We start from the raw sequence: 11,712 nt of genomic DNA, 5'->3' as shown, positions 1-11,712 counted from the left end.
CAGCCTGTGGGGAGGCCAGACCGGGACCATGCCTTCTGGTTTGGCCGAATAACTTGGACTCTGATCGCAGGTTTGCCTTTGAGATTCACATAAACTCCCATCCATTTCTCTTGTCGCCAGCTGGTTCTCGTGCTCCCTGTGCTTTCTAGATGACCCACCCCGCGGTCAGCCCGCCCTCGGTACAAGTTCTTCCTGGTCATTTCTGACCTGTGGCTCCTGTGAGTGGCCCCCATTCTCTCCAGCTCAGCCGATGGCCCAGTCTGCACTCAGCTCAATAAATGGTCATGGGGGAAAAAATGTCTGTGTGAAGAACGGAATGGATGGATGACTTGCACTTGTAGAAAGGGGACAATCAGCATAGCCAATCAGCATTGGCTTTTAACTACTGAGCTAAAAAGAACGTACCATCCCTTCCCCAAGCAGACTGGCCCTGAATGCCGCAGGTATCTCTCTGCCTCGTCCCAGTGGGTCTAAATTCTCAGTTACTGGGAGAAGAGCCTGAACTTCCCTGGGCGAGCGGCCCTGGAGAGCATGGCCATGATGGGACGAGATAGAAAGAAGGAGGACAGCAGTGGTTAAAAAATAGCTTCTCATGAGCACTTTCCTCCGTCCCAGGTACTCTGCTGGACACACAGCACCCAGGGGCCCACTCAGTCCCTGCACCAATCTTAGAGCGTGTCACATGGCTCCCAGTGGACACTGTGGCAAAGCCATACTGTGCCTCCAAACCTGTGCTCCTACCTAGCTGGTGAAGTTTCTTCCCTCACAGGCTTGGGGCCTCTGCCTTTCAATTTACTTCACTCCTTCATTTTTGCCCCAAGAAGCTATGGCTTCTGCCGTAGATGGACCATAGGTGGTCCATCTGCCATCATTGTCCTCTGTGATGTGTTTTGCCAACCATCTTCTCTTTGTTGCTATGTAGCATCCATAGAATCCCCTGAAACACTGAAAAATTAAGTTGACTGGCTAGTGGAGGGATTTCAGCTCACGTGTCCTGAGAAGACAACTGGGCTTGGGTTTCATTCCCTGTCCCGGCCTGGGACTATAAAAACCACCAGCCATGTCTGAGCCTGCCCACTAGCATTCTATGCCTCTACGGTGCTGTTCACAAATAAAATGAGCTCTCGACATAGGAGCCCTCTTGTAAGCGGGAAGGCGCCACCGAAAATAAAAATTATCATGATGTCAAAAAAGCGGTGAACTCTTTTTTTCCACTGAATTCACCAGCTCCCTATGAGTCGGGGAGGGAGACGAGATCTTTTCTGGCTGGGCTCATTCCAACAACAATACTTTCTACAAACATCCATGAAGGTCCTAACGTGAGCCAAGAACTTTTATAGGTATTTTCTCTTTTCAGAGACCAGAGATAAGACATTTATGACCAAGTTACTGCTGCATCTTCTCACATTTGGGCGGGTATTACATCTGCCGTGGATTAAATACCCAGAGCTGGACATGACCAGATCAGTTACTGAGATGCAGACACCACGGTCTGATGTTACAAGCCCTAAATTTTTCTGATCCTGCCTCGGCCTCTTGCCACAGGTGAATCTGTGGGGCCTCTGAGACAAGGTCAGGCGGCTTTTTCATGGAGGCCACTTTGTCACATGCATTCCCCACCAGCGAGCGGGGATGAATCACAGCAGTTACATCCCGGGTCTAAAGGCACGCCCTGCTGAGCATGCGTCAGGCCCGGGCAAGCTTCTAGACAGTCTCATTACCAGCTGTCTACTTTTTCCCTTCTTGCTTTGCTTCCTGGGTGTGTTTAGGCCTTCGCTTTGTTGTTGGTAACTTTATGTGTATTTTTGACGCTTCTTTCTGAGTGTCCTAGTAAGAAAGAGGCGGCCAGGATTCTCACCCAGGCCTCTGAGTCTGGGTCTGTTTGCCCCCTCTGCGGTCATGGTCCTCAGCAGCAGCATCGTGAACTCCTTCAGGATAGGTCTCTGCCTCTCTGGCCCGTGGCTGCAGCTTTGCCTCGTACCAAAGGAGAAGCAGAGAACAAGTCCCTTCGACACAAAACATCTTCAGACACAGTCCAGACCGGAAATGAGGCAGAACGCACAGGGGCCCAGACTGCGGACCTCCACAGTCCAAAAGACTTGGCTTCAAACCCCAGATCTTTTTTTTTTTACTTGCAGTTGCATGGGCTTTGGGCAGTTACTGTCTCATTCTTGATTTCCCCCCACGTAGCATGGGGGAGAGAGGTCTACCTCTGAAGGGGTGTTAGGGGGTGAAATAAAGAGAGGCAGGCCGAGCACACGCCTGCCCAACGTAAGTGCTGCAGGATGTTCGCTATCGTTGACTATTTTACCGCCTCAGACACAGGTGGAAAGGCACTTGGTCAGTTATTCAGACAGTACAGGTTTATGGTTCCTACATACACACACACACACTGCTGTAGTTTGGGAGGTGGCCTCATTGGCCTTCTGTGATCATATCTGAGGTCCCCTGTTACAGGGAGAAGGGTTAAAGTGCAAGAGGGAATAAAGAAGGAGTGAAGCCTGCATCCTTAGGCAAGAGAACCCCAAGGACCTGGACAAATGGCCTGTACAAAGCTTGGCTCCGCAGGGGACGGAGGGAGGAGCCAACGGGGAGAGAGGCAGCCATGCCCCCGTGGCTGTGCTGCAGCGAACTGCTGACGGACAGGCCGCCTCTAGAAGGTTCACTGGATCTTGCAAAAACATGATACCATAGTAGGAAAGTTTGACAAATTATGCAATTTGTAGCAAAATGCTCCTTTCCATCCCCATGGTGATGTTCAGCTTCCGGTTATGCCAAAGTACTTACTGGCAAGAAAATCTTTTTTTAATTTAATTTTATTTTTTGGCATATAGCAAAAGGCAGGGAAGTCAAGAAAGAACCCTGGAGGATTTTTCTCTTAACTTTTATTAAAAGGATGTTCTGGATTTGGCAACGTGGCATGAATCCAAACACGCAACTCATAATGAAACTCGTTGCAAACCTTCTCATTGGGAGAAATTGCTTCTTGTACAAGTTTTGGATCAGTAACCTAACGTACAGATGCACGCTTATAAGCACAATACAGATGTACAAGGACACTTAGTGCAGCATTTTTTACTAACTTTGACGAACACCTGGGAGGTCCAAAGTGGAGAGCAGCAGAGTGTATGCGCACTAGCAGACCAGGGAACCACTGGATTAGGAGACTGTTCCTGTAGACAGAGGGGATGTGCAATGCGGTGTGAGCGGAACGAACAGGCAGTCCCTTAGACAATGTATTTATTATTTGGTTTCTTACAAATGTATGAAAATACACAATGCTCTATACAGATGATGTATTATAGGACTGTACGCTTGAAACCAATGTAATTTTATGAACTAATGTCACCCCACTAAATTTCACGTTGAGAGTGGAAAAAGTGTATAAAAAAGGCCTGGACAGAGGCACAAAATTGCACATTTGCCCTTGGGGAGGAGCCTGGGCCGAAGTCGGGTGTCAGGAGCTCCACCTGTTCACTGCCTAAGCATCTATACTTGATATTTTAATGCCTCATATATATTCTTCCTTGTGTTCACTCACTCCCTGCTTTTCCTCCTGCCGGTAGCCACTTCATCTCTCAGGACCCAGCTTAAGTCTCAGCTTATCTGGCCATTATGCTCACTCACAATCCCCACCTCCCTGCCTTCCCAGCTTCCCCTTCTTCCTTCCTTAGCACATTATGATCTCCTAACACGTTATACGAGTATGCTTTATTTATGTGTCTTCTTTACGTTCTGCCTCTCCCCCACAACAATGGAGCCTCTATGAGACAGAGGTGGCGTCTGCTCTGTTCTTGCTGCCTGGAATAGTGTCTGGCCCTTTGTAGGGACTTAAGCATCTGTCCCTGCATGAGTGAGTGAATGTTCATGCAGGACTTCGGCGATAAACTGTTAAGTGCCTGCGTGTACGTGTGGGTGTCACACATGTACACTGTATATATAGGTACATATTTATGTGTATATGTGTGTATAAAAAATGTAACACTTGAAACAGTGACAACTGCCAAAGGCAGGCATAAAGATTGAGGAGTTAAGGCCCGGGGAGGCCCTCCCGCACAGGGCACTCTTGCAGCCCCCTGTGGCTTCCTTACCCCTTTATTCGGAGTTAGCTTTCCTGCACTTCTTTCCATGGCGCCCTGGTGTCTAGCACATATGAGGCACTTAATAAATATTAAATAAATGAATGATATTATCACAGTCTTTTAAGACTCTTAATGAGGAGGGGTGAAAAAAACCCTTCCATGAATTCCAAGGAGGAAGAAAACAGAGGAGAAAGCAGAAAATGCAAGAAGTGCTAACTGCCACATTAGCTCGAAACGAGAAAAGTGAAAATCTGATGCTTCATTATAAAATGTGAGCAAAGGCGGTTCCCAAGTAGGCGCAGTACTGCGCCCTCAGGAAGCCGGCGGGTCCTGCGATGCTTCCTCACACCCCCTCAGCCTGTGCCCAGGTCCTCGCTGGGGGACAGCACGGTTTATCAGCCCTTCCCAAGAACCCTGCAACCAGAAACACTTCAAATGAGAGCACAGAGGAGTCAGGAAATCCTTGCCATGCGCAGCATCTGGGCAGAAAGAAGAACATCTGTTCTCAGCATGAACCCTATTAGCTTCATCATTCAGCTTCCAACGAAAGGAAGAAAGCGCGATTCTGATACACGGCAGTAATAGACGGCAAGGCAGCAGCCTGTGGGGTATCTTTTAAAAGGACTTCTTGCCTTGGCCGGTGTGGCTCAGTCGGTTGGAGGGGCATCCTGAAACCGAAAGGTTGCGGATTTGATACCTGGTCAGGGCATACACCTAGGTTGTGGGTTCCATCCCCAGGCAGGGCACATACAATCCCTGGTGCAGGCGCATACTGGAGGCAACCAATCACTGTCGATCACACATTGATGTTTCTCTCTCTCCCTCCCCTCTCTCTGAAAGCAAGGAAAATGAAAATGTCCTCAGTGAGGATAAAAAAATAAAATAAAAATAAAAATAAAAGGACTTCTTACCAAGTTGTTAAAATTTTATAAAAGGCATATAAAGAAGGGCATGATTTTAATATCCAAAAAGACAGAATATGCAGAGGGTTCACACTCCGTGGATGTTCATAAAACTGAAGAGCTGCTGCTGATATTAACGCAAAGACCCTCTCTTGGAAGAGGCCCTCCTGACACATGAACTTCTGTTTAATCTGGAGCAAGGTGTCCGACTTCTCCGAGCCTCAATTTTTTCATGGACCAAAAAAAAAAAAAAGTGATACTAGAACCTACCTCCTAGGTAGTTGTAAAAATTAACCAGGGTGACACACGTACACAATGCCCAGCACGTAGGGAGAGCCTCGCCGATGTGAACGAACGTTATTATTCTGTCTGCATTGTTACTTGGCAATTGTAGCAGACAGAGGGTGCGATGTAGCTGGAGAGCCATACACATCTGCCTCCTGGAAATCATCCAAGGAAAGTAGTCAAAAATATCAGCTCCCCCCTCCTCCCACTGTCCTCTTCACACCGGAGATCAAGTCCTCTCCCTCCCCATTGGGAGACCCTCCTGTCCTCCCCACCTGTTCCTCTTCATCTCTCACGGGATCCACCTCAGCCAAGTGCAAAGGCCTCTTCCTCAGGGTTCCTGCTGCTAATCCACTTGATTAAGTGCTCCATACGGAAGCTGCATCGCCCGTCTTCGGAGCCTTAGTTCATATTAAAATTGGATTCACCCACATTTTCCCAGTCTACTACATAACCTACTTTGCCATGTCTAATGTGCCCGTTTTTGCCCACATTTTTGAGGGAAAATTAAGGATGCACATTACACATGGGTAGTACCTGAAATACCTTATATCTGTTCTTGTGCTTTATAATTATTCGTTACATCAAATTTCTTGTACCATGATACATACAAAAATAAATACTGAAATTCCTTTACAATTCAAAAAAGGTGTCTCATATAAACAAATTAGAAATTGAATTAAAAAATTTAAATGAAAGTATTTTTTCCCCTGAAAGTTTGGACCAAAAACATGGGTGTACATTATACATGGCAAAATACAGGTAGTATAACCATGTGTGCTTTCATTTAAAAAATTATTTCAATGGCTTCCCCTTTGGTTAAACTGACACTCCCAAAACGTCCCAAAACTTCTCCAGCTGCTTCTGTAACTGATGCACAGCAGGGGCTTGGCATATGGCTGCAGACTTGACCCACAGAGGTAAGAAAATGCATAAGCTAAAAGTCTAGGAATTAGCCTCAGCTAGTGTGGCTCGGTCGGTTGGGCATTGTCCCATAAACCGAAAGGTCACTGACCCAATTTCCGGTCAGGGCACACGCCTGGGTTGCGGGTGTGGTCTCCAGTCAGGGCAGGTACAGAAGGCAACGGACTGATGTTTCTCTCTCCATTGATATCTCTCTTCCTCTCTTTCTCTCCACTTCCCCTCTCTCCCTTAAAAACGTTTAGAAAAAAGACTAAGCATTAGTATGAAACATCAGAACACTTGGCAGATTAGGAGGGTGGGATTATGGCTGTATTAGTTTTCTCAAGTAGAAGGACAAATGTCCTCTCTGACGGCGATCGCTGGAAATGCTAACATACGAAGGTGTGTGGAAGTATCGCCCAGACACCACGCAGCAGCTGTGAGTATCGGGTGCAGGGCCATGGCTGTTCTCGGTCGGTGCTTCTCCACCAAGAAGGAACAGGCACCCAGAGTCTGACAGATCGCGGCCACCGGAGCTCAACTTGGAACAACCGTGACTCCTGAAGTCGGGAGGAAATGCACGGTGCCAGTGTCCGTGTCTCACGGTAGCCCCAGCCTCGGCTCAGCCTGAGCCGAAGGGACCTGATGCGGCTCCAGCTCCCCTGCTCAGCATGTCTCCGGACTGGACTCTCCTTGGCTGCCTCCACAGAGACGTGGAAGAAAGACCACCACCACCTGCTTGCTCAGAGTGATGGACGAGTTCTGCTGTGACTCTCCAACAGGGGTGTCCGACCTGCAGCCCACAGGCCACACACAGCCCAGGGTGGCTGCGAATGCAGCCCAACACGAAACCATAAATTTACTCCCTGGCTGGGGCGGTTTAGTAGATTGAGTGCCCGACTGCGAACCAAAGAGTCACTGGATTGAGTCTCAGTTAGAGCACATGCCTGGGTTATGGGCCAGGTCCTCAGTGGGGTCGTGCAAGAGGCAACCACACATTGATGTTTCTCTGCTTCTCTTTCTCCCTCCTTTCCCCTCTTTCTAAAAATAAATAAATAAAATCTTTTTTAAAAATCGTAAATTTACTTAAAACATGATGAGTTTTTTTTGTGATTATGTATCACAATGTATTTAATGTGTGGCCCAAGACAACTCTTCTTCCAGTGTGGCGCAGAGATGCCAAAAAGCTAGACACCCCTGCTAGCAGCTTAAAGACACAAAATGTATTCCCGGGGCTTGCTGCCAAGAAGAGGGTTTATCCTGTGTCCCTTTTCGCCTGTAGTGAGGAAAGACAACATCAGATTTGTGGGGGCCCATGTCGCAAGCAGTAATTTATTTGCTCTTAGCAACCGTGGCTTCAGCTCAGTGATATCTGGGAGCCAAACATTCTCACGGAGCGTGTGTTGCCTTCGCCCGTTCGCCCTCAGGCGGCGGCAGGCTTGCTTGGCCTCCTGCTGAAGACTGACAACTCCCCCTGCACCCTCCTCCCCCTGAGGCCTCTGGAGCAGCAGTCACAGGCAGAGGGCACAACCTGTTCCGTACCTGACTTTGTAGCTCCTCATCACCAGGTAACGCCTGTCACAGACCTTAGTCATCACGCCCCATGGCCTAAAGGAGGAGGCTTTTCCTTGTGTTGAAAGCACCGTTTTCCTCCCTTTTTCAGTTTTGTTCCCTGTCTGCAGTTAAGAGCCAGCAAGGCAGACAGATGAGGGAAGCCACCGGACAGAGCCTGCGCAGGGGCCCAGCCAAATGAAGGTGGTTGTGGACATTGGTGCCTCAGGGCTCGAGCCTGGCCACGGGAAGCTGACGACGCTCAGCTCACCCACTGAAGCCCAGGACCTGGCCAGGAGGATTCTTGACGCAAACCACAAGAGGCCCAGGAACCTCCTGGGTTCTGCTGGATTTGCTTCAGGGTCTCTGGCCTTCAGACTCTTCTTCAGGTCTCAACAGCGAACAAAAAATAAATAAACAAGCAAACAAGCCATTCAAGATAAAATGCAAAGATGGAGGTGGAGAGGGCAGGCGTGGAAGTTGCATGACAGAGGTGGATCAGTATCCCAGGTCTTGCACTAAGTACCTGAGGGGTCCTGGACAGGTAACCTGAGCTCTCTGAGCTTTGTTTTCTCACCTGAAAAAAGAATGAGGCTAATTATGTGCACTTCACAGGATCGAAGGTTGGGGTTAAGTAAGAATTCATGCAAACATATAGCATAAAGTCTGACGCTTAGTAAGTATTGCACTTAATAAATATTAGGGGTTGTTAGTGCTTGTGCCATTGTTTCAAAATTATTGGTCAAGAAATGCACGAGGATGAGACATATTTCAGATGGGTTTTTGCCCTGTGTAACTTTGGCTTATGTAATTATGGTACTTGCATGAAAAGAGCCCTTATCCCTTCCCTGTCTTCCCTCCCCGCCTCCCAACCTTCCCGTCTGTTCTGGCCCCTGAGTCCCGCAGCTCTCTGTACTGATCCCATAACCGCGTTTGTCCTTGTCCTTTGCTCCTCCCTAGACAGTTCCTCCAGAAAATGGACTGTCCCTTTCACAGCTCAGTAGCCTTTTTAGTGTCTGGGAGGCTACTCCCCCCAGACTAGGTCTGCAACACTGCTTGCTGAGTGGAATTCTTGCCTTGACCCTGGCAACTTGGAAAATGAATTATTGATTTCACGGGCCGAGATCTTTGAAGATTTTCAAAGTCTCAGAATCTCTATCCAGTCAGAGAACTTCAAAGAATGGATTCACTGACTGGCTTATTCTGCTCTCAGAAGTCATTTACACTTCAGTCGAGAGTGACCAGGGGACACGCTATTCATGGGGGAGCTTGTGTCTCTTCACAGACCATTCCTGGAGGAAAGGACTATCCCCTGCTCTGTACTTCAGGACACGTGAACACCATGAGCAAAACCCTGCCCTGCCCATGGGCCCATATGCACTCGGTTCTTGCTCCGTACAGCAAGGGACTAGTGGGCATTGGAGCAGAAAAGCTGGCCTGCACCACCAGGCCCCATGTGGGGCAGCTTAGGGACCCAGCCTGGGGCCTCAGCCTCCTTTGTGCACTGAGAGGTTTGGGCTACTGGTCTACCCAGAGGCCGAACCTTGCAAAGACGACGCCACATCTCTAGGGCAGCTCCACTCCCTACGCTTGCTGCCACCTTCCAGAGTCTCTTCTTTCCTTCTGGAACCAGCTATAATTTACTCTCAGGGTTTTAAGGTGGACTTGGTGCTACCTGGATGTTAAGTAATGCCATTCATTTCAATTTACGATGATGCGAAGCCCTAACACCTGCACACGCACACGTGCCCACGTAGTAAGAAAATCCGGTGTGCAGTACATTCATTGAGAAAAGCCACATCACGTACAGACGTTCTGCAAGAAACGTCCCCTGCGCTGACCTGAAAGGTCATAGCCTGTTCTGAGCTTCCATACAAGACCTACATGGGAAGGCTGTTGTGCCAAACCAGCCGGAAGATAGGGAGATGAAGAGAGCCACGGGTCAGAGCCCACGGAGGGAGACACGGAAAACTCCAGAGTGCCCACTTTGGTGGCGGCTTTGGTGACAGGCAGTCCACGGTGGACAGAGGAGCCCTCAGTCCCCATTGCTAAATAAGGAGGATATAGCTTTCCTCCCCGCCAGGCCATATAAAACTAATTCTTGACAAGTTCTCCTGAGATCCACATAAAAAAATCATCAAGTGTCACTTCCCAGATGAAACTTGCAGACCTTCCAGGCAAACCAGAAGCTCGCCTCATAGCTTCTCAGAAATAAGGGCATTTGAGCAAAGCCAAGAGCCGGGGACTTACACAGCCGTGGATCGGACCCTGGCGCTGGAAGTGGACCACTTGCCCCTCGCCCTCTGTGCTGGCAGGGACCCCGGTTCCCGGAAAGGGCAGTGCTGCCCCGGCCCAACCGCTCAGGAAGTTTGCTCTCAGCTGTGCGCCCCTGTGTAATTGCAGGAAAACTGGTTCTGTTCATTGTGGATTTTTTGACACTTAACTCAGGAAAAATGAGTTGCCCAACAGTGATTTCATGCCCAACTAAACCTGGCATCTGGACTCTTAGCTGTTCCTTCCCCTTCTTGCAGAGAAAAGGGATCCAGACATTCTCCAGGGGAAAACAAACTCCCAAAGCTGAAAGACTGCAGTTTTGAAGTTTGCTTAATGTTGAACCGAGGGAGGGGACTCTCAAGTTGGCAAAATGCTTCCCTCCCACATGGCTGTTAAATCAGCACCAGCTCCAAGGGCTGTGACTCAGAGACGAGGGGCCCAAGCCGTGTCCCATAAACACGGTGTTTCCAGGCCCTGTGTTCTCGATCCCTTGTAGCGCAGGGCAACTCAGGGTCGGGGCAAATAAGGTGAGGACACCATTCCAGTTCCAATTCTGAAGCTGGGTTTTTTTTCCCCCTTCTGTTAAAGTTTAGGTAGAAGCCAAAAGGACTGTTTTTACTATTGTCTCAAACTCAACTGCTGACAACCGAGAAGTAGGAACACTTGGCCGAATATCAAACGCCATTGTTTCATGTGCTTTTACATGGCTTTTCTTTTTCTGTCTTGCAATGTGCCAGAAAGCTGGGGGCACTTTGTCCGTGCCCACACCCAGGGCTTCTGGGGCCTCCCTGGTGGCCCTCCAGGCAGCCTCCCGAGGCAGGGTTTTGCCAAGGAGGGTACAGGCTCTCAATGTGGGGGAGCACTGGGGACCCTCGGAGTGAGCCCAGGAACAGGTGTCCGCCTTCCTCAGGGACAGGCCCACAGCCTACCTGCCTGCCATGGGACCTGTGACCGGAACAGGTGATCGAGACTGCCATGAGTGTCCAGGACACCTGCAGACACTGTGTGAGTGGACAGGCACAAAACAGATCTGAGAAGGGTTCTCTCCCTTCTCCTCTTTAATCCTTACGTTTCTCCCAAAGTCTAGGATTGACGTGGGTTGCTTCCACCCGCATTCTCTCGTTCAGTCAGCGTCACCTCCTCCTCCCACGCCTCCCTGGCCTGTGTCCCCCATGACCCAGAGTTTCCCCAGTTCTCTTCTCCTATCAAAACCCCCCAGCTGTGTGTGGCATTTCCTTTGGGTTCTGTTATCATTCAATGGGAGCCGAGTTATCTGATAACATAACTGCTGCTTATGGGCCAAGTCTCCCAGGGAACGTAGGCATTCATTCATTTCTGGAGAAGAAGTGTTAACCCAAGATATGATTTTAAGCATGAAAGACCAGGGTTTGGTATTTTCAGGGTGCATGCATGATTTAGAAGTAAGTAGCAAGTTCATTGGCTTAACTGACACGGAAGGGGAGGGGTCACGCTGGCCTCAAGCACAGGTGGAGAGGAACTCCACCAGGACTAGCTGGCTGTCATCATGGCTCTTGCCTGTCCCTGGGCCCAGTTCTTAGCAGCTTCTCCACTCAGCAGGGGCCATGCACCTGGTGGGTCTGGGGCCACACATCCTTATAGCTCCCATGAAGAGAAATGATTTCTTCCTTATAGCCCCAGGAAAAGACTCTGATAGGCTCAGCTTGAATCACATGCCTATTTCTAAGCCAATCAGT

The sequence above is a fragment of the Desmodus rotundus genome, chromosome 13 (assembly GCF_022682495.2).
Source record: "Desmodus rotundus isolate HL8 chromosome 13, HLdesRot8A.1, whole genome shotgun sequence".
Taxonomy (NCBI): Eukaryota; Metazoa; Chordata; class Mammalia; order Chiroptera; family Phyllostomidae; genus Desmodus; species Desmodus rotundus.
Note: the sequence above shows the minus strand (reverse complement) of the source record.